Source organism: Oryctolagus cuniculus, chromosome 1 (genome assembly GCF_051225735.1).
Source record: "Oryctolagus cuniculus isolate XC-2025 breed Fujian yellow rabbit chromosome 1, ASM5122573v1, whole genome shotgun sequence".
NCBI lineage: Eukaryota > Metazoa > Chordata > Mammalia > Lagomorpha > Leporidae > Oryctolagus > Oryctolagus cuniculus.
The window spans coordinates 24334563-24355174 of record NC_142867.1 but is presented as its reverse complement, the minus strand read 5'-3'; the positions used below and the strand labels follow the sequence as shown (position 1 = coordinate 24355174).

Here is a 20612-nt window from a genome sequence, read left to right as displayed (position 1 = left end):
GACTGGCCAATTACTTGCCAATATATGCTTGTTCATTGGCATGTACACACACACACACACAGAGATAACTAAGAATGTACTAATAAATTAATGAGAGGAATAATAAACAAATACAGGAGAATAGTCAAATTTTAGCAATGCAAATAGTGCTTACCAATCGTGATGAAAATGCCAGTTCTGTTAAATCAATTTAATTTGAAATCATTTCGGAGGAATCATTTTATAGTGTCTTGAATCATGTATGATGTCATCCCTACTCTTTTCCTTATGTTTCTACAGCACTGTATAATTATTGATCATTTTATTCCATAATATTTCTTCATAATCCTTATGATAATATTAAAATGAGATTAGAATGCTTATTTCCTATTTATAAAGGAGGAAATCAAGATTCAAAGACCTTGTGTGATTTGCTGACCATTAAGCAGCCCAGGCAAAGCTTAACTGACATCTTCTGATTCTCCATCCGGAGTTTTTCTTCTCTTGACTGTAGCCTGCACTACTCCCCCATCTTAACTGTGACTGCTGAGTGGTCCCAAGTGGCCGTGAAGATAATTGAGTGAGTTGATTTAGTCTATTGCAAAGCCCCTGGCCTATTTGCATAGACATCAATTAATCCATCTTTTCTTTTGTAATTTATTGGGAGACCCTGAGACATGGTCTTTAAGTGACAGAGAACAATAGCAAGAACACACAAAAGCACCTGTCATTGCAAAGTTAATCCCCTACAACCCAAGACTCTGAAGTTTCTTTATAGGATGTGGCTCTTTACCTAGTCACAGTAGCACCAACACCAGCATCAGCTCATTCAGTTGTGGGGTTGTTATCATGACTCAGCAATCAAGATTTCCAGTTCAGTCCACCTGGTCCTCACTCACCTCTGGGGCCAGAACTACAAGAGCTTTTTTTCTGATCCTGATCTTACCAGGGGATCTTCCTGGCTTCCTTTAAATGTTCTCAGTATCTAACTTTCCAGCTGTCAGCCCCATTCGTTACAGAAGGAAAGAGCCATTCATGTGTTAAGTGCCCTGGGTCTTAAAAACACAGAAACACACTGGAGAATGTTGGGCCTGGTTGGCTGATTGAGCAAAGACCCAGAGAAAGGCCTGCCAACCGACTGGAACTAAACAGAGAAGGAATTGGAATTTCCTTTATTCTCCCCAATAAACACAGAGCGACCCTTTGCCAATTCATTCTTTTAAAAATGCAACCCTGCATATATTTCTTCGTGGAACTTCACCCTCTTCTTTGGCAGCCTCGACAAGTGACTCCCAACTGAAATGAGGAGCTCCCCATCACTCCTTCTGGCTTTCTTTCCTGAATTCACTAAGCAAGAGATCCAACTCTCAAACCTCAAAATACTCTTTACCAGAAAACAAAGCTCAAAAAGACAAAAGAAGGCCATGGATCTGGAGCCAGTTCAGATCAAAAGCTGTTTACCATTGCTCTGACCTGAGCTGAAAATAAAGATGCAAAGTTGCAGTTGCAAAAACCCCATCAGGAACCCTTGAGATGAAGAGAGGCTCTGCACATCGCATGAGCTGTAATCAGAAAATCCTGAGTTGGCATGTACCCCAGTTCTATTATTAGCCCAGAATAAGTGATAATGAAAGTGTTGCTATTGCTAGAAGATTCACTCCTTACAATTACTGAATGCCAAATACACAGAACCAAGATATTATCTTTTAGGGGAGATAGTGTCAAGAATAATCTATGTGATTCATTTTTTTAACCAACATCACTAATTTAAATATACTCATACTGAGTGAGAATGGGAATGGGGGAGAGGACAAGTCAAAATCAAATAGCCTCAATGGAAAGTGGTACTAATTTCCCAACTTCCAATGAAGTGTTTTCAAATAACTTCTCTTTATGCAGAAAGGTTCTCACACAAAATAAATGAACTAAGATGCTGCTCTTTCTACCTGGAACTAGTTATGAAGATCTGCAGGTTCTTGAAGAGCTAACCAGCCTGAAGGAAGGCAACGACCCCACAGGGTAGAGAGAGTCCACAGTACACTGGCACGCTCCATTACCATTGGAGCCTCAGGGTTCTTCTCCTCTTAGAACAGTAAACTTCATGTGTATCACCTGTAAATTACCCTACTCTCAGGTTGCACAAATCTGGGTTTTTTCCATAAAGAAAATGAAATTTTATTTGGGGTTCCTCCTGTGTTCAAGCCATTTAAAAATGAATATTTTAAAAGCCCCTTTTTTGATAAAGGAAATATAACCAGAACCTATGGATATCAGATGAAATAGCCTGATCAGAAATAGTTGGAAAGAAATGCCTCTCATAAATTATACTGACAGGAGTGACTTTTCCTGTAGTATTTTTTTTAACCAGGAGCACTGTATGGAATGTCAGATACAAGGCACATGGGGGGGTCAAGGTGGCATCTTTTAACAATTGCCCTCTTTTAACTGCTTTTCAACATCATTATGCAGAATTAACAGGTAAAGGGAATGATAGCCCATGCTAATAACAGAGTATAGTCTCATCCTTAAGTTATTTTTTCCCCTTTGAGTAATTCCCTCTTTTAAAAAAAAAAGAAATACTATCAATAGTTTGAGCATGATGTCTGACATCTCTCATTTTGAATGCTTCCATAAATCTCTGACCTAGCCAATCATCTCTTACAATTTGCACCTTTTCTGTATGTATATGTAGACATCAACACGGAGAGAATCACCTTGGCATGCTCTCCCATACCTGGGTAACATACCTGTCATCTCTTCTATGAGTATGTTCACAGTAACAGACTTTCATTCCATGAAATGTCACCATTCCTTGTAGGATAAACATCCATATGCATTGACTCAGAAAGAGTAGGTACTATTGCTTCCACTCAAGGTCTGGGCATTTTAGAAATCTATTTACAACTTATTCTCACTTTTCGGGAGAAGCTAAGTGATGTCAATGCAGAGATAAAAATACAGATAGAGGAATGCAGATGCTGCCACAGTACAGTAGTATTTTGCTTTAATTAAAAAAAAAAACCCAGGATTGAAACAGGTGAAATATTGTCAGCATTTCACTTTGAAGAAACAAGGAGAAAAACAATGAAGGCACAGCTAATCACCAGCAAACATCTGAGAGACCGAGTTAGGCAGGATGTTGACTAAAGTCACTTGAATTCCTGATTCGGCTTATTTTTACAGCTAGGAATAGACAATTAGGAGCAATTTGCAACCATACTCCTTTCTCTAGATACTACACGTAGGGTAAGAGGATGTTCCAAAATGACAGACAGTAGTCTTAATCAGGGGACACCGCATTCAGAAAGGTTAATTAGATGCAACAGCAAGAGAAATCAGTGCAAAATTGAGAGGTTCAAAATACCAAACAATTTCCACTTTGTTCTCATTTGCTCCAATTAAGAGCTGTTGAAGTAGCTTTTCTGTATTCCACACATAAGCTACCCTCCAGAGCATATATAACTATACAAGAAATAAAAAGGGAGCTGGGGTGGGGGCCAGTGAAAAGTCTGCTATTGAGTTATCATAAAAGTCCCGATTTCACCCCCACCCCCTATCCCCAGTCTCAGAGCAGCCACTCTTGCCTCTAACTCAGAGCCTCTACCAGTAGCTTTTCTGATTGATTTTTCCCTCAAATTTAGAGAGTATTTCAAGAAGAGAGAAAGCTGAATAATTTTTGTGGATCTCATGTATTCAGAATTCACTGTTAAAATGTTAGATAAATAGGAGAGTTACAAAAATGGCAAGAGGAATTGTGGGGTGGTTATACAGATGGAAATAATCTCATTGGCATGAAAATAGCCCCCAAATGCCACACACTGAGTGCTTAAGAGTATCACAATCTCAAGAAATGTGCTTATAAACTGCATACGGATCTCCAAAAACAAACAGGAAAGCACAAACATCTCAAGAAAACAAGGACTAGGGTCTAAGTAGTCCTGTGACTTACCTTCCACACAGATCCCGAAAGTTCAGCAAGGAAAATTTAAAATCCTCTAGCTGGTCGTGCGCTACTCTATTTTCTTTTCTTCTTTATTTTTTTAAAGTCACATAGGAGAAAAATAACCAGTTTCCAACGCTTCCATTTATCTGATCTTCCAGCACTAGCAAAAACGTGTCCAAGAGACTCCGCCAAAAAGTAAGCCAAAAACTCATCAAAGGCAAAAGGCGAAGGGGGGAGTGGGGAAGGAAGAGGGTGGTGGAAGGCGGGGGGGCTGCACACTGTGAGCCCAAGTGCCCCACAAATATTTTCACGCTGTTGAAATCTCCTACTGTACGATATACCTGCTGTGGTTGTCACACAAACACACACACACACGGACACTCACACATTATCTTTCACGCGGAAGCAGGCATCCTCTCTCTCACATACACACAAACACACACACATACACACACAAACACACAAACCAGTGTAATGAAAACTGTCAGTAGTAACCTCCAAGAGCTGCTGCCTGCTGCAGATGGTACGGCTCACTGTTACCTTCCCAGATCTGTGAAGGATCAAAAGAACATCCAAAATCAGGAGGGGGGAGTTTGGGGGCGAGCAGGACAAGGTAGATTCCGAATCCCTGTCCCCCCCAGCAGACGCAGCGAGCCAGGAGCGGGTCAGTCAGCAGAGGTGTCTGCTTGCAGGGTGCCCCGGATTATGGCAAGGTTATTAATCTTGATGTGCTGCACCCCCCACCCCCAACATTCGGCAGCCTGCATTGAGATGATTGCCAGAGCTGTGTCTGTCCCTGTTCTACTGCATTTTGCTCAGCCCTCTGATGCTGCAAGTGAGACACAGTGGAGGCAAGAATACTAATAAGGTGGTTAGCTACAGTTTCTTCAAGGCGGCCGGCTTGCAGTACAGTAAACGTATACTTCCCAGTGCTCTGTGTGTGTGCCTGCGTGTCTGCAGCAGGGGACAGTGAATCCATCTCTGGCCAGAAGGCAAGATGGTTTGTATCCTGCCTGGGAGGACTATATCATCTGACTCATCCTTGTCCTGCAATGGTCATTGTCTGACAGTATTTTGCTTGAGTTAAAGAAACGGGTTTGAGTTTACTGGTTTAGAAGCCTTGAACTGGCATTTGAAAGATTAAAAAAAAAAAAAAGTGCGGGGAGACAAATTAGCTTTATAAATAGGCTCCAAGGAGACGAAGGCAAAATTTCAACATGCTGCTGCCCTGTCTGTTAAATGGAAATACAAAGCAATTGCAAAATCCAGCTCCAGCCTATAAATCCTGGAGCTGGCAAAAAGTATCTGAATTTGACTGATGGGACTGTGGATAAATGGATTCGCAGTAATATAAAAAGTTTGTTCATGCATTCTGCATGATAACTGTAGAGTGTGTGGAGATATAGGCATGGTTCATTCATTTTTAATGTGAATTAATTTTCTACTCTTTCACAGTTTCACTTTCATGTATAGTTTTATCATGTAACCATCAAATTGTAGAGAATATCTGAGTAGCACAGTGTCACTAGGGAGATTGGTTGACAATTGTCAATAGCAAGTATTACCATCCATCACACTACATGGAGTGAGCTTAGTTTTCAGGAAAAAAGTAAAGGATTATATCTCTTTTACTACCAAAGCAAATAAATGAAATATATGCACAATATGCTATGTGAATAATTCCTCGGTCCCTGGAGCACTAAATTTTCCTCTTCTGTGATTGGGTCTCATATTACAATACCACTTTTTTCACTTATATACTCAAAGAGTTCCTTCAGTTGAATTAAACTGGTTTGATCTGAAAAAGTATTAAACAGTTGGAAAAGGGAGATAAGGGTGAATTATGGAGCATCGTAATACCAAATACTGCCAGAAGATGTCGCAATAGAGGGTACAAGTAAAAGCATTCTGTCAAAAATCGCAGATTTAGTAAACACAGATTTTAGTAAAACTGATAACATTAACCTGAAATACTGAATTTTTATAAAATATTAGACAATAGTTGCCTTTTATATTTTTCCAAATGTCTCTCTAAATTCACCATTTTATGGAATTCTAGTACTCTCTTATTAATGTTGGGGGGAGGAAAGACCACTATCCCACTGAGATTGGATTTGCAAGTAACATTTTTCCTAGCAGTGGTGACTTTTTATTCTGTAAAGGATAGTATTTAATGTTTTGTTTGGAATAGAGCAACTACTAGATTAGACTACAAATAGGAAATATGGCCAATGCTGTGGTGTAGAACCTGCAGTGCTGGCATCTCATATAGGTGCTGGTTGGAGCCCAGGCTGCCCACTTCCAGTCCAGCTCCCTACTAATGTGCCTTGGAAAGCAGCAGAAGATGGTCCCAGTGCTTGGGTCTCTGTTACACGGTAGGAGTTCAGGAAGAAGCTCCTGGCTCCTGGCTTCAGCCTGGCTTAGCCCTAACAATTGTAGCCATTTAGAGAGTGAGCCAGCTGATGGAAAATTGATCCCTCTCCCTCTCTCTCTAATTCTGCCTTCCAAATGTATAATAAATAAGCCTTAAAAAACAGATATTGGCAGTTATTAAATTGGATAATTAAAATCAGAGCATAAAGTTTTTCAGTAACATGCCAATTTTAAAGCAGTAATTCTGTTTCATCTTGATCATATCTACAAAATCTGCTTGAAAGAATTATTCAAGTTGGGAGTTAACCATACTTAATAAGCAGTGGTGCACAGGAAAAATGTATAAGGAATTTTGATTGACTTGCTTCAACTGCACTTACGTCAATGTGCAAAGAGTTTTCAAAAATATGGCATATCATTTTAGCCTTTATTTATCTAAGTGCAACTAATGAAAACTGACCACCTCCTACTTCTAACTGATGCAAATATTATTAATTTAATGATTAAAGTCATGAGTTCAAATTTTATTTTTTTTTAATTTTTTTTATTTATTTGAAAGAGTTACACAGAGAGAGAAGGAGAGGCAGAGAGAGGTCTTCCATCTGCTGGTGCATATCCCAGTTATCCGCAAGGGCCCAAACTGTGCCAATCCAAAGCCAGGAGCCAGGTACTTCTTCCAGTTTTCCCACAGAGGTGCAGGGGCCCAAGGACTTTGGTTATCTTCCAGTGCTTTCTCAGGCCATAGCAAAGAGCTGGATCAGAAGCCTGGACACAAATCAGTGCCCATATGGGATGCTGGCACTGCAGGCGGCGGCTTTACCCACTATGCCACAGCACCAGCCCCAAGTTCAAATTTCAATTTTGCCTCGTGTAGGGCAGTTAGTCTCTATATTTCGGGATGGTATAGAAGGAAATTTTCTCTCTCTCTCACTTCTCTCTCTCCTCTCACCCTATTTTTCTTGAAAGCTGGACATAAATACCTACGTAATAGAATGATTAGGAGGGCTAGAATGGATAGATGTGTATTGAACACTTTACATATTTTCTGACACAAAGTAAATGATCTATAAATGTTGCACATCTTATAAATAAAGTAGATGTTTAATTCTTGCCAATGTTAGCTCTGCTTCTGTGAGGTACGAGATAAAACAAGTGGATTCACTTTATGAATCATTCTGGTGTTGAGATGTGCTTTTAAATTTATTTTTACAAATGGTTCTTTTGATCTTATTTTTATAAGCTTATGGTTCTATAAAATTTGACAACTGTAAAACGTTTACTGTATACATACATAGTTACACATTCTTGCATTTATCTACATGTTCCAAGAATCATTAAGAAAGGAAAATCACTCCCTTGATTGTCTGAGATTTGACTGAAGCAGAATAGAAAACCCAATGGCAACTCATATTTCCTCCTGAAGTTTTTCTTCTACGTCAACACTGTCATTGAGCATTAAAATGTGTACCCTAACAAGGTGCTGTGCACTGAGTGTGGGATATTGGAATTCAGGACGAACTATCCCAAATATGGCATTTGGGAAATTTGAGAGTGCCTGCTTGGCATTTGAGAAAATGACAGAAACAGGAAGGTCACTCTCACCATCCACCTGGCACTTCTCCCTGATGCTAGCTATAAAACTTATCTCAGCTTTCCCTGAACTAGAATATAAAACTGTTACCTACTAGGTACATTTTCTATTGTCTGGGAGAAGAAACACTCCTCTCTTTGAAGACACAGAGATGCCAAGAAGAACCTGGACCAACAGGTCTTGCTAAGTTTCTCAAAGTTTGTTACCAGTAAATCATAGCCCTCTGTGTCTGATCATACTTTTCTCCTGTGATCCAGTCTTCATCAAATCTAATCATGGAGCCGGCGCTGTGGTGTAACGGGTGAAGCCACTGCCTGCAGTGCTGACATCACATATGGGTGCCTGTTCAAGTCCTGGCCGCTCCACTTCTGACCCAGCTCTACTGCTTGTTGTATGATTATTGTATATCCAGTAAATGCCTGGTCAAGGAAAAGGAATACCAAGACATTGGCCACAGGATATCAGGTACATATAGATTCCTCCCAGGCCTCTTGAAAAAATGTGTCAGATAAAAAATGTGTCAGATAAAAAATGTGTAGGTTGTAAAATTAAACACTTACTGGGGTGCCCATTGTCCTTCCTTGAGCATCCTAAATACTGGATAGATTGATCAGTTTAAATATTAGAGTTAAGCAAAAGTTTCTTTTAAATCATGTTGATTATGATTATGAGATTAAGTATGTTTCATCTCTCAGTCTCAGAAAGTTTAACGTTGGCAATAGTTCCTTAGTTCTTAACTGTAGAACAGTATATGGTGAAAAAAGAGCACTTGCAAGCCCTTTTCTTTCTTCTACATGCAAGAACAGATCTCTCTCACAGATGTTAATATTAAACCTCCTCACCTTTTTATTTGAAGATTTATGTTATGTATTTGAAAGGCAGAGTTACAAAGAGAAAGAGAAACAGAGAGAGAGAGAGTCTTCCATCTGCTGGTTCACTCCCCAAATGGCCACAAGGGCTGGAACTGGGCCAGGTGAAAGCCAGGAGCCAGGATCTTCTTCTGGTTCTCCCATATGTCACCTGACCTTTAAAATGTCCAGTAACTGAGACTTTGAAACAGTATGTGTGAAATAAGGAAGAAAAGATGCACTAAATCCACACACATTGTAAATTTATCTGGAATAACTAATCATCAGTGAGTATGGGGGGTAGATAACCATGGTTGATAAGTATGATTTACTGCTATGAAATTATCCAGTTTTTACAGTTAACATTTTGTTCAATCAAATTTACTTTATCTGGCATTAATATAACCATTTCAGTTTTTTTTTGGAATTGGATAGCTGCTTTTTTTCTTGTTCCCTTTCACATTCATCTTCTTTATTCCTTTACTTTTATTAGGTTTTGTTCACTCAATATATTGCCTTCGATATTTTCACACAATGCTACAAAGTCTGAGTTTTTACAAATCAAGTATGCTTGGATCATTTAAATGTATCATGATTGTTGATAAGCTTATATTAAATCTGCTCTCTTGCTACTTTGAATAATACTTGTATTCCATTTGTTTGTCCCCCCCACACCCCCCATTTACTTTTGTTTCTACCTTCTATACCCTATTTCTTTTTCTTTTCTTTTCTTCTTTTTTTTTTTTTTTTTTTGACAGGCAGAGTGGACAGTGAGAGAGATACAGAGAGAAAGGTCTTCCTTTTGCCTTTGGTTCACCCTCCAATGGCTGCTGTGGCCAGTGCACTGCGCTGATCCAAAGCCAGGAGCCAGGTGCCTCTCCTGGTCTCCCATGCGGGTGCAGGGCCCAAGCACTTGGGCCATCCTCCACTGCACTCCCTGGCCACATCAGAGAGCTGGACTGGAAGGGGGGCAACCGGGACAGAATCTGGCGCCCCGACCGGGACTAGAACCCGAGGTGCCAGCACCGCAGGCAGAGGATTAGCCTATTGAGCCGCAGCCGGCCAACCTTCTATACTCTATTTCTAACATTCAACTTTGTCTTGGGTGTTGGTTTGTTTAGCATACTTCTCTCCTTTTTTTTTTTTTTTCTCTTTTTTTGACGGGGGAAGTTGCCTTATGGTTATTATGTGCACCTTTTTGTCTTTGCAATATATTTTTGAGTAATATTATATCAGACACAGTCTAAGTATGCAACAGGCTAAACCCATTTTCCCATTCTTGAACTTTGTACTATTATTCTCATGTATTTTACTTCCACATTAGTTATAAAACTGATAGTATACTGATACTATTTTTAAACAGTCAATTGATTTTTAAATGACTTAAAAGAAAAACATTTGCATTTACATTCACAGTAGAATTAACATTCCATGTGCTTGTTATTCACAGAAGCAGATACAGATTTCACCACTATCATCTTCCTTCTGCTTGAAGAATTTCCTTTAATATACTTTAGAATTATTCCCAATAACCCTCTTTCACCTTTTACGTGTTTGATCCATTGTTTTCTTGATTTAAAAAAAGATAAAGGCTGCTGTTCTTGTTCCTCTGTATACATAATGCTTATATTTACTTTTACTACATTTAAATAATTATTTTCTTTTTCTCCATTTTTGTTGGTTTTAAATTAATTTAGTTATTATTGTGTTCTTCATATTTGTATTATTCAGGTTTCACTGATCTTGAATCTATGAATGTGATAATTTTCATAGAAATGGTAAAATATTAAGCATTATTTCTTCATATTCCTATTCCTTCTTTCTTGTCCCCATTCTTTGCTTTGGTGATTCTAATATACATGGCTATTAGGTGGCTTGTGATTCAATGTTGTTTCCCATTTTACTGATAGTCTGTTCCTTTGTTTTCTATGTGTTCTATTTTAGATGATTTTCTATTGCTAAATCTCTGAGTAGTCTTTTCTTCTATTATATCAAATATTCTATTCATTACATTTGTTATATACTTTACCTCAATTTTCAACTATAGATAATCCTTTTGAACTGTTTTTACCTTCCATTGCTCTTCTTAAAAGCTTTTTAAAATCTACAATGTTACAAATATGATGTAATTATAATATATATCTTGATGTTGCTTCTATTTAATTTTTCATATGCATTATTTCTAGATGGGTTGATTAATTTTTCCCTTCATTGCACATTGTAAATTATTGTTTCTATATATTCTGGTAATTTTGATTATATGTTAAGATCTTTCGAAAGATTTTTTTTTTTTTTTATGTAAAAGGCAGACCAAGAGAGAGAGAAAAGAATCTTGCACCTGCTGGTTCACTCCCCCAAACGGCTAAGATAGCCAAGTCTGGCACAAGTCTGGGGCAGGACAAATCCAGGAGCCAGGAACTCCATCTGAATGTCTGGAGCCAGTCTCCAATCTGGATAATTAAAAATGTCATGTGGTAGACAGTGACAGGATGGAAGCCATTTTAGATAGGGTGAGCAAGAAACCTGCTCTCCAGGAGTGATGTGTGGACTCACATCAGAATGATAAAGTACTCTGGAGCAATTGCATTCCAAGCAGGGGGAGATGCAGGTACAAAGGATCCAACTCAGGAAACTGGCTAGTCCTGTCAGAAAGGGGTTATTTTAAGCTACTTTGTCATTCATGCATTTTTGTATTTTTTCTGTGACATGGAGAGGCAGGGTTTGAACAATAACTAAGCATAGTTTATTATTTTTATTTCTTAGTTATTTATTCATCTATTTGAATGGCAGGGAAAGGGAGAGAGAGAGGGAGGGAGAGAGGGAGAGGGAGAGGGAGAGAGAGAGAGAGAGAGAGAGAGAGAGAGACCAATCTTTGGTTCACTGATTCATCCTCCAAATGTGTGCAACAGCAGAGGCTGGACTATACCAAACCCAGGAGCCCATAACTCCATCTGGGTATTCCACTTGGGTAGCAGGGATCCACCTGGTTGACCCACCACCTGCTGCCTCCCTGGGTTTGTTTTAACTGGAAACCATAACAGGAAACAGAGCTGGAATTTGAAATAGGAGTGCCAAGCAGTGTCTGCCACTGTGCAAAACACCTATCCTGATTTATTGTTAATCATAGATAAATACACAAAGCAGCACTTTACTCTGTAGATACAGTTTCGATAACTTTATCAATTTGACATGATGAAACATAAGAGAAAAACAGGTTTTTAAAAATTATTTGAGAAACAGAGACAGACACACACAGAGTGAGCTTCTACTTGTTGATTTGCTCCCCAGATGTCTGCAACTGCTGGACATGGTCCAGGTCAAAGCTGGGATCCCAGAACTCAATCCAGATCTCCCACATTGTTTGCAAGAACTTAGTCACTGAGCCAACCTTGTTGCCTCCCAGCATCTGCCAGGAAGCTGGAGTCAGGAGCCAGGGGCTAGAATCCAACACAGATACCCCAGAATGGGATGTGGATATCCTAACCACTAGGCTAAATGCCTGTCTGCAGAAGATGAGGTTTAGAATCCTCCTCTGAGAGGGCCTCTGCTATGGCGTAATTGGGTAAAAATGCCATCTGCAGTGCCAGCACCATGTATGGGCATCATTTCGAATCTTGGCAGCTCTACCTCCAATCCAGCACTCTGGTATGGCCTGGGAAAGCAGTAGAAGATGGCCCAAGTCCTTGGGCCCCTTCCCACATGTGGAAGACCCAGAAGAAGCTCCTGGCTCCTGGCTCCTGGCTCTGGCCATTGCAGCCACTTGGGGGGTGAACCAGAGGATGAAATACCTCTCTCTGTCTGGCTAACCCTCTCTGAAACTCTGCCTTTCAAATAAATAAATATTCTTTTTAAAAAAGATAATCCTTCTCTGTTATCCTCAGAAAGGAAAACTAGGTTCTGTTGTCACCAAAACAAAATTCAACCAAATAACCAGAAACAGTTCATTGTTCACATAGAACATCCTTTGAAGATGAGAAAGGCTCATTCTATTAGAGTCACTCAGGGTCTTATGCTGACAAACATTTCACACAGACAAAAGCTTTCATAGCCACCTTCAAATGCCAAGAAAATAAGGCCAGTAGCACACTGTCTTTAAAAGTTTTCACCCAGAAGTGATTCCTACTACTTATACAGTGTGGATATAAAAACAAGCTACATTTCCAATGTTGAAATATTCTCAGTTTGAAGAATAGTTCTATCATGTTTGTAAACAGCAGAGATCCAAGGTATTTGGTCATATTGTTGATGATGGTCACACTCTATGCCCATAAATCTGCATTCTGATGACTCCAAATAAACTAGAATATTTCCCTTACTTCATCAAATTCACCTAGAAAGCATCACCCACTGAGCCAAAGATCGGGTGGCAAGCACACATTCATGTATATTCTGAATTTCCTTGAATTTCTTTAAATTCCAATTGCTAACATGTTCAATGATATTTCTTCTCTAAGAAAAAAGAGTTTGAAGGCAAGGTCTTCCTCTAAGAAAAGTTTCAGCAGTTTTGAGAACAAATTTCTACGTTTAAAAGCTGTTTCTAACTTTGGGAGGCAAACTTTACAAGAAGGCAGTATTGAAGTATTTCAGGGTCATATCATAAATTGAACTTCTTCCATAAGGATTAGCATCTGAGAGCAAAGACACACTGGATCTGGGGTGTAATTAAGCCTTGAAATACACAAAAAATGCCTCTATTTTTTTCCTAGAACTGCTTACAATTCAGTGTGCCTTCATATATTCTTCTGCCTAAGAAAGAAAGAAAAAAAATGCACTTAAACCCAGGAAACTGACTATTGTGCACAGAGATTTTACATATGTAGAGAATAATTTTTTTGGCTTTTGGAATTCCTTTTCTTCTTTAGATTCTTCAAAGAATAGTGGTTATTTCGAGAGCCCTCTACCATCTTCCATTCTCTTGCCACTCCAGGTCTTAGAAGGTTGTCTTAAATCTACAATTTTAATGCCATCTTGGGTAATGCATATCTGTTTGATTGTTTCCATTCTGTTCTATGATATCACTTTTTGTAGCTTCTTCTTATAATTAAAGGGCCAAATAAACCATTTAACTTGATTCAATTTAGACATCTGGCCAAAAGACAAGAGTCAATAATGAGCCTCAAGCTTGATCTAACCCCCTCACATGTAGTAACCAAGGCTTATGAGAATTCCTCACTGGGTTTTGGTATTAAATACTAATAATTTTAAGAAGGGAGTGCAATTTTCTTGGAGATTTTCCTAAATTTACTTCTCATCCAACAATGTAGCAAAAATTACAGTTGTGGTAGATAAGGAAGGTGAGTATGTTTTTGGTCTTCATTATCATAAATATTTCAATTTATTTCCATTAAGGGTACTAATAACAACCTAATTGCACTTTTAGCTTTTTCCTTAGTACTCCAGACAAAAGCCTTGTCATATTGGCCAATTAAAGCGCAAATGCTGTTACTTAACTTTAGGATTTAGAAAAAACTGTTAGGAAACCTAATATATGCCTGTAACTCAAGAGCATAGAATTACGTCCATGAATGTACAGATACAATTCCTGTATCCACCTATATAAGGATAGATTCAATTTTCTTGTATGTAACCATGACGACCTGTAGAAAATGGTCCCCATTATGGAGATCATGCTTATTGAGTTGCACTCCTCCAAAATCAGTTTCCAGAATTGGCACATTCTATTGTTTTCTCCACCTCTTTCAGCTAGGAAAGTAGTGCTTGTAAAAAGATTGCGATAGTTTGAGTGAATCAAGTTATGTACTTAGCCACCACAAAAGAAATGTGCTTTGGTCATAAGCAGGAGAAAAATGCTTCTTCTCCATAGCTTCCTTCATTCCGTGGTGTGACCGTGGAAAGGAATTTGGAGCAGCTTTTACCTGCCTTGCTTTCATCCAGATGATTAGCTAGGATCTTTTTGTCCTCTGCTAATTCTACAAGAGCCATCTAAATCCTAACGCCCCAAAAGCTGAGTACTACCAAAATCCTTTACTTCAACATCAATATTTGGCATTACTGTTGCCACCAACTCCTTAAATGCAGAATGGGAGATTTTTCTCAAAAAAATTTGGTCAATAAATCCTACTGGAAGAGTGCAAGGCATTCAGAATCTGATATAGTAGGCCAAGATATTCTAAGAACATCATTGTTTCTGAGGAACACTTTAGACTAAAGTTAATTTAGGGAAAATGTCATAGACTATGTGAATTTCATATAATCTTCTGGTTTTCATTTTTACAAAATCTGACAGCTGACTCACTCACACACCCAACAAGTATGTATAGCCAAAACTTATGTTTGTTACAAATAAAATCATCTATGTAAATCACCTTATATTTTTATGAGATAACAATGTCTACTTGTTTCAATAATTTTGTAGCTTTCTAAAAGTATGAGCATGAGTAAACTGGGTGGTTACATAAATATGACTAAATTCAGTGTCAAAACTCTAAGGTTTAGGAGCTGTAAGACATTGTACAGCCAGTGCCGCGGCTCACTACGCTAATCCTCCGCCTTGTGGCGCCGGCACACCGGGTTCTAGTCCCGGTTGGGGCGCCAGATTCTGTCCCGGTTGCCCCTCTTCCAGGCCAGCTCTCTGCTGTGGCCAGGGAGTGCAGTGGAGGATGGCCCAAGTCCTTGGGCCCTGCACCCCACTGGAGACCAGGAGAAGTACCTGGCTCCTGCCATCGGATCAGCACGGTGCGCCGGCCGCGGCGGCCATTGGAGGGTGAACCAACGGCAAAGGAAGACCTTTCTCTCTCTCTCTCGCTCTCTCACTGTCCACTCTGCCTGTCAAAAAAAAAAAAAAAAAAAAAAAAAAGACATTGTACAAAGATATCTCTTTCTCTCTCTCTTATTCTTTCTTTTTCCATTATTTTTTTTCTTTCAAAACTTAATTCCTAAAATGAACTATCTTTATCTCAAGCTTGTACGTAAATATGATGATGCATATAAAGTTTTAAAAATACTTTTAGAAACACTACCAAACACTATTAGAAATACAGCACTACTAGTAACATTATGATTAAGAAAAAAATGAAACTTAGGTTTTTTTTTTTTTTTTTTTTTTTTTTTTGCCAGGCAGAGTTAGAATTAGATAGTGAGAGAGAGAGAGACAGAGAGAAAGGTCTTCCTTCCGTTTGTTCACTCCCCTAATGGCTGCTAAGGCAGGCGCTGCGCCAGTCCAAAGCCAGGAGCCGAGTACTTCCTCCCGGTTTACCATGCGGGTGCAGGGACCCAAGTACTAGCACTTGGGCCATCCTCTGCTGCTCTCCCGGGCCACAGCAGAGAGCTGGACTGAAAGAGGAGCAACCAGGACTAGTAGCAGTGCCCCAACCAGGACTAGAACTCAGGGTGCTGGTGCTGCAGGGGGAGGATTAGCCAAGTGAGCCACGGCGCCAGCTGAAACTTAATTTATTAAGAACAATTTCCATGTTTCCATGAGCTGAAATAATAAATTGAAATATGTCCAAATTGGGAATGGGAATGGAAAAATCCCATAGCCTGGACATTGATTAGGGTTAGAATTAACTGGGTCAACTTACTTTACTAAGAATATCTAAGAATCATTACTTAAAGTTACTTGAACTAACGTGGGAATCATAAAATGTAAGCCCCAAATTTTAATAGTTCCATTTAAAGAAAAAAAACTTAGCTGGATGTTCTCTGGATTCTCTTCTTTTCCAGTATATCACAGTCTGTCTATATGACAGTAGCTGAGATTATCAGGATCAAAATTGATATCAATTAGATCTAATTTGACTTACATATTGTGTGTATGTATATTTGTGTATTACATGGGTTATAATATAGTATAAAGTATTAACCACAGTGCCAATCATTGTCAAGTTAATTTGAGAATTGGTACCAAATATACCATAAGTCAGAGTGCACTTTGGTTGTGCTTAGAACATGTCATCTAAAATTAATTCTGACTTCTATCTTTCAAAACAGAGAGACAATTTCACAAAATTCCATTTCTCCTACTCAATGTTATTGAATATCAATTATAAACAGCAGGTACTATGCAAAATGATGAAAATCGAGGGTTGATTATGATAGATTTTCTGACTTTAAGGATTTCCAAATAAAGAGGTCCTTTTAGCAAATAATTATTGACATATCTCATTTTTACATTTTTATCCACATGTTTAACTAATGTGTGTTTATAAATGATTAAAATAATTTCCTGAGGGGTCAGCTAGCATTGTGACATAGCAGGTAAGGCCACAACCTGCAATGCTGGCATCCCATTTGGGCACTGGTTCAAGTTCCAGCTGCTCCATTTCCAATCTAGCTCTCTGCTACGGCCTGGGAAAGCATTAGAAGATGGCCCAAGTCCTTGGGACTCTGCACTTGTGTAAGGGACCCAGAAGAGGTTCCTGGTTCCTGGCTTTGGATTGATCCAGCTCTGGCCTTTGTGGCCATTTGGGGAGTGATCCAGTGGATGGAAGGCTTCTCTCTCTCTCTCTCTCTCTCTCTCTCTCTCTTCCTCTCTGAACTCTGCCATTCAAATAAAGAAATAAATCTGAAAAAAAAGTGTCTACTGAAAATAACTGTGACAAGGTTATATTTCATCTGAGTTCTGTACTCCTGACAAATTTCAATGATTAAGAAATCCTTAGGCCCAATGCTGTGACATAAAGGGCTAAGCCACTGCTTCAAAGACTGGCTTCACGTATTAATTCCCAGCTACTCCAATTCTGATCCAGCTCCCTGCTAATGAGCTTGAGAAAGAAGCAGAAGATAGGCCAAGTGTTTGGATCCCTGCAACCATGTGGCAGATCTGGAAGAACCCCTGGCTCCTAGCTTCAGTCTGACCCAGCTCTGGCTGCTGCAGCAATTTTGGGCATGAAGCAGTAGATAGAAGACCTCTCTCTCTCTGTGTAATTATGCCTTTCACATAAAATAAATAAATCGTAAAAACATCCACCCATCCTTTCATGTTCTAGGAAAGGATGCATCTCAAAGTATTTTGTGTTTCAGATTTTGAGACCCTCTTCCATCCTTCCATGTGACTCACATAACACCTGGGTATTGCCGCTTTTTACTTGGTTGGACCATTTGCTGATCTCTGTAAAAAAAATCTTATCTCTGGAGAGTGAAAGAGGACAGATAATCTAGCTTGCTAATTTTCCTTAATACTCCATTTTGAGTTTAAATAAATAAAGAATTCATACACACTGAGAAGAGACCAGGGCTTTGCTATGGAAGTGTGTATTATGCATTCATGCGTTTTTGCTTGATTCATGACTGAAACTGTGTTATTTTTAAAATCTGCTTATTTTAACTGTACTTGAAATGCAGCGAGACAAAGACAGATGGAGATGGATCTTCCATCTGCTGGTTCATTCCCAAAATGCCCATAGCAGTAAGAGCGGGGCCAGGCTGCAGTATGGAGCCTGAAACTCCGTGTGGGTCTCCCACATGAGTAAGTCACAATCTGCTGTCTCTCAAGGTGTATGTTAGTAGGAAGCTGGATTGCAAGAACAGTGGACTTGAATTGGACACCCTGATATGAAATGCAGTTGTCCCACCCTCTGTGCCAGAAGCCTGAAACCATGACTGAAATTTTAGAATTGAAACTATAGGCAAGCTTTTATCTCTTCGTAATTTAGAAAAGTCTCTCCCTTTGACTATGTTAATATGCAATATATTATCTACCTCTGGACAGCACTAATTAGACTGTGAAATATTTTCAAAGGAGCTACACTGTGATTGGCTTAGAGATAAACCATCACCTGTGTATACTGGCTCTTTCCAGTATTCCCAGAAATTAAGGACACTGAATCTTTCGATATTTCAGAGATGAAAAACCATTTTGTTGTAGGAACTAGGTAGGCAACATTTTAAGAATTCACATTTTCATAATTTAGATAAAATTTTGCAAACAAACCCACCTTAATAATTTTTGTTTAAGGAAGAGAATTATTTTCTCTATGTTATCATTCGTATTAGTATAATACAAGTACCAAATTTTATTCTAGTTGGCATGTTACTTCTAAACCTATGGGTTTACTGATAAAATAAATTACCAGTATTTCTACTTAATGTTTAATGTAACGGAACATTTTGTTTTTAGTTTTACAAAATTGAGCCATTACTCTAATAAACTTTATTTTAATGGTAATTGTATTTTCTAGTATATAGTCTTGAGGATAGTTTTCAAGCTCTTCAGGTAATTTAAAAACCCTGAATTATTACTATATTGAACAAACTAATGGATATTTGCTTAGGACCTAGATAATTTCTAAGTAAGATGAAACACTGAAATTTAGTTTATGAAGCATAATTTTAACTGACTTATCCTCTTTTTTGCCTCTTGTGTTGATATGGTATATGGGATATATATGTGTCTGTTAAGCACTATTTCATTTTTGCCATTTTGAGAAATTGTATTACAAGCAATATATGCTTTGGTTAAGGAGAGGAAAAGAGTACAGTTTTTGTCTTAAAATAAGGTGACAGATCCAAAGTGAAAAAGAGGGAAGTTTCAGAAAAAAATGGAATGAATATAGAAAATTGTAAAACAGACCCAAAAAAGGAAATTTTATTTCTATTGGTGAATGCATAGAGGTTTATATAATAGGCTTTCAGAAAGAGTTTACATTTTTCTTACAGTTTATGAGAGATTGTGAAAGGTCTTTTTTTTAATCTTCTGAGTAATCTGTCTGGAAACAAAAATTTTATCTTATCAGCTTAAGGCCTGTACTTTTATGCTGACTTTATTGTATCCTTGATTTTTTAGGACAGCAGAGACTTTTCAATTTTGAAAGAACTATGGTTTTAAACAATCATGTTACCTCTTAATGTGTACTTTTAAAATCTTGCATTGTCAATTTGATAAATAGGAAGTCAAGTATTCTTTCTTAGTAATCCATGATACTACACTAATCAAATGTCCTGACAACCTTGATATTTCTCCTTTTACAATCAAATACTACATAATATATCTTTTTATTTTAAAACTGTCTTTGAGGGACCAGCATTGTGGCATAGTGGGTAAAGCTACCTCCTGTGATGCCAGCATCCCTTATGGGTGCTGGTTCAAAACCTGGCTGTTCCACTTCTGATCCAGCTCCCTGCTAACGCATCTGGGAAAAGCGGTGGAAAAACAGCCCAAGTGCTTGGGTCCCTGCACCCATGTTGGAAACCAGGAAGAAGCTCTTGGCTCCTGGCTTCAGGGTGGCCCAGAAGTGGCAATTGTAGCCTTTTTGGGAGTGAACAGGAAGATGGAAGACCTCTGTCTCACACTCTGTCTCTCCCTCTCTCTCTGTAACTCTGTTTTCTAATAAATAAAATAATTGTTTAAAAAAAAAACCTTCTTGGTCTTGATAGAAAATGAAGCAATAGTAATGAGAAAGATGCCTCCTTAGAAAGAGAACCCAAGGCAGCATTTCATTCTCACTCCTTGTGCACAGCCACACTGGAATGGAAGTCACATTTATGGCTTTATCAACAGGTGAAAACCTTGTGCTCCCAAGCAATTCTCCACACTGAATTATCAGATTCATATAAATCATAGATTTCCCCTTGAAAATGACATCCCACTGAATTTAAAAGGTTTCTCTCCATCTGCATGAGTATCCCCCTTCCATGTTTTTCTTTATGAATCACAAGATATTCTTCTAGCAATATATGACATGCTAGATATTGATATTTCTCCTTTTATAATCAAATCTTGCATAATATATCTTTATCTTAAAACTGTCTTTGAGGGACAATCACTGTAGCATGGCAGGTAAAGCTGTGTCCTGTGACGCCAGCATCCCTTATGGGTGCTGGATCAAGTCCTGGCTGTTCCACTTCTGATCCAGCTCCCTGCTAGTGCACCTGGGAAAAGCAGAGAATGCTTCTCTCCGTATATCTTCCTGGACTGTTG

General features: G+C 38.7%; 1 long non-coding RNA gene across 2 annotated transcripts in view; it reads right to left on the bottom strand.

The window, feature by feature from the left end:
- The window catches only part of LOC149128323 (uncharacterized), a 690681-nt gene extending 685797 nt beyond the window's left edge, over nt 1-4884 (bottom strand). For both annotated transcript variants that reach the window (XR_016217594.1, XR_016217595.1), the window contains exon 1: nt 3929-4884. This is a non-coding gene — a long non-coding RNA (uncharacterized LOC149128323). The remainder of the gene's footprint in view (nt 1-3928) is intronic.
- Nucleotides 4885-20612: the final 15728 nt, after the last annotated feature.